The sequence below is a fragment of the Papaver somniferum genome, unplaced genomic scaffold (assembly GCF_003573695.1).
Source record: "Papaver somniferum cultivar HN1 unplaced genomic scaffold, ASM357369v1 unplaced-scaffold_48, whole genome shotgun sequence".
Lineage (NCBI taxonomy): Eukaryota > Viridiplantae > Streptophyta > Magnoliopsida > Ranunculales > Papaveraceae > Papaver > Papaver somniferum.
Genome location: NW_020647415.1, coordinates 1,463,555 through 1,467,228, shown reverse-complemented (window position 1 = coordinate 1,467,228; position 3,674 = coordinate 1,463,555).

Genomic DNA, 3,674 nt, shown 5'->3' with positions numbered 1-3,674 from the left:
AAAGAATAAAAATAAAAAAGCCTGTTTAGAAATCTGCTACATTTTACTTTAACAAATGATTAATAAGAAAATGTGAAGTTTTGGGGAAAGTATTGGCAGTTTTTGACGGGAACTTCGACATAGTAGTCGATGTGAGCACCAAACGTGTCTTTATTTTATCTTTTTCGAAGAAAATTTTATATTCATGGGAGTCTCTCAATTGCTCCAAATGAGATTAGGAGTAACAAATTTAAACGTATCAGAATCACATGGCCATACAACTACAAATTGTTTGACACGATCAACAATCTCGGACGTTTCCTTCTTCCAAACCCCAAAAATTCTCTCGATAAGCGGCGTACGTTTCTATAGTTGGTTACGAAGTGCACCCAAAAGTGTATCAAAGCCTCTAATGCCAACCACCAGTAAATCAGCTGTTTAATTTCCGAACTTATCATCACTTGGTAGCAATGGGAGTCGAGCACAAAGGCCAAAGCAATTATGCAATGTACCTTACTATCATCAAAACGCTAACAACATTTGTTCGTGAAGCAAATATTTGTAACAAACTAGCTGTTATTTAACCAATTATGTGTAAACTGACGGTCTATTTGGTTAAAACATCTTGAATCAAACACAAAGATACATGACTACAGATATAAAGATCATAAAATTTTTACACCATCCAATCGGAAACCTCCACCTATAAAGATGTTTCTCATTATTTAATATTATTGAACTTTTGAGTATGTTATCCGTTATTCTACAACGCTTGTGACGTTATACTTGTGACGAAACACACTTTGGATATTTTAGAATATATGGCCTGATCCAACGACCCATAATCAATGGAGCGGCATTTTCCCCAAAGGTCACTTTGATCTGTTATGTATATATCATTTGTCTTTTCCCAAAGGTCACTTTGATTAAAAAGATCAAAATCAACAATTTCTGGGTAAAAAAGACATGTAAAATTTGATACTATTTAAATGAACGGGAATGCAAAAATAGCCAGATGTAAACAGTTTCATCATACCCATTTTCGGATATTGTCTTTATTTTGCTCGTGTATGAGAATAAAAAACTCCTCTGGCTGAGTTTGCTTGTATAATTCCGATATAATATAAAAACGGAATATTGTTGTCTTATCAATTTATATTTATATATCTATAATAAAAATTGAAGAATGTTGTCTCTATCGATATATATAATAAAAATGGAAAGATTGTTGTTGTGTCCTATCTTAGAGCAAGGGCTGGTTTAGAGAAATGATGATCTGGTTGAGAGTTTCTTTAAAAAATGAAAGAGTTGATGAAATCTAATTTGCGAAACCTGGTGATTACAAATTTTGGCAACGGAAATGCGGATGTTGTTAATTTTGGGTCGCAACAGTTTGCTTAACATTTAGAGCTGTTACGAAACGAAGAGGTTGAAACAACTGTAGAGCTGCATGTATTTGTATGACATGTTCTAATGAGTCTCTGGTGTTAGTTGTCTATTCTTGAGAATAACCATATCACTAAGGCATCTTCATATGCACATGCCAAAACATGATATTTAACATATATGCACTCCTTATGGGTATGCCAAACTGCCAAACTCATATGTCTATATGCCAGTCCTGGCAAATAGGCATACACGATAGAATTTGTATCGAGCGATGGTCAGACCATCTCCAGCGATAGTCAGACTATCTCCAAGTAATTTTATATATATATAATCTCTCCTTCTCTCCTACTTTTTCACTTTTCTAATATATTTTTATATCTATAGGGTCCCACTTAATATATTATAATACTAAACTTTTTATAAATATCCCACCACACAAATATAAATATATATTTTATTCATTAGGATTCCACTCAACACAATTAAATACATGATTTTAGTCAAATTTGCCATATCTACCATAGTGGAAAAACTTATTTGCCATGCCACATGACATGCCAAACTTCATTTTTTTAGCATGTGAATGGGAATAGGCCTAACACATGTTTCCCCGAGAAAGAGTTTTTTCTCTTGGATAACTGTGAAGATTTCCAAACGACCCAAAATAAATTAACCTCAAGAATTTTGAATTTTCATGGCCCTAGAAAGATGAAAATATATTCCTTAGAGAATGGAAAGCCGTTGAACAATCTAAGGTTTGGGTTAACTATCACGGTATAAGAAAGGTGTAGTTTGGTATGATAGTAAAAATTACGTTGATCAAGATGATTCCATCCGAAAAGGAAACCTCCAAATGAAGAATCATAATAGATGTTCATCTTACTTGCACGATTATCAGTGACAAAAGTCTGTTTGGCCATTCTGGTCATGTAGAATTTGTGTAAAAGCTTATTGAACGTGGAACTGCGGGGTTATATTGGAGGTTCAAAGGACAGAGTGACGGAGCTTCAACAACTTTTAAAAAGCCATTCCAGGTATGGAAGTTGATAAGGTTGATGAGTAATCAAGATGGAAATCCTCACTATAAAATTATGTTAAGTTTGTTCTTCTATTTTACATCGCTTCCTGAAGTGCAGTACTATTTGTCGGCCTATAAAACTTAGGGGTGTCATTCTGATGGGGTCGTAAGCATCTGTATCACTATACCCTGGGCTTCTACATTGATGTAAATCTCCAATATTTGGTCAGCTGTGAACTGGTCGATGTTTTGCCTAATACATTACCAGTTCCAGAAGTGCAGTACTTGTACTTCTTCGAACCAGGCTCAGAAAAAGAAAGGCGACGGAAAAAGAAAGGAATTGTGTTAAAATCTTCTCCGACGTCAGAAGATTGGGAAAAACTTTTAAAAATCATTTTAATTTTTTGAGACGAGAAATCATTTTGTGGTCGATGCCGATGATACTTCTATGATATCGGAAGCCATGATTCAGTGTTGTAGACAAAAGAGATCTGTTGTTGTTGTTTAGGGTTAGGATTTTATTTTTTTTAGGGTTAGTCGTTGCTCATAGGATTATTTCAATTACATGATTTAACGGGGTATGTTCCATTCAATGGGCGTGATTGTACGTTTCATACACGTGTAAGGTTGTGAGGACCGACATATGTAGCATTTCAATGTGGTGTTTCTAAACATTCAGTCAGGTGCCTTTATTGTTAATGAAAACCCATTTGCTTTGCCGACAACTGGTGGAGAGGAATGGCCAACAGAATCAATTATTCCTCCTTGACAGTTCCTTGCAGCACAAGCAAAAACTATGCCATTTCGTAAAGCAGCATCAACATTTATCTTGATTATGTCAGGAGGTGTTGGATTCCAACAAGGTTGAGAATGAGCAGTAGTAACTTTGGTCCACTCAAACTGGACCCTGCGTCATCATTCTCAATATAGTTTATAGTAAGGATTAAACGAAGGAGTTTAGCGGATACTGCGACACAAAGGATTACTGCCTGTTTTTTCTGAAGTTATCTCTCATGGCGATTTTTCCCCCCTTTTTCAAACTCAGCCTCTCAATCGAATAAATCTTGATTGATTCAGTTTGACAGTGTGCTAACTGAACTTCTCCGCTGTCTAAGGACAGATCCTTGATCCTTCCCCTTAGGGCCCGGATTTATTGGTTAATGGAGTTTGATTAATCGCTTTCTTTTGTTTTATATTTACTTTTTAGGGTTTTATTCTATTCCTTATGATTCCTGGTCGAACCAAGGCTAGAACTATGATGTAGTGCAAGATATGGCAGAATCCTACT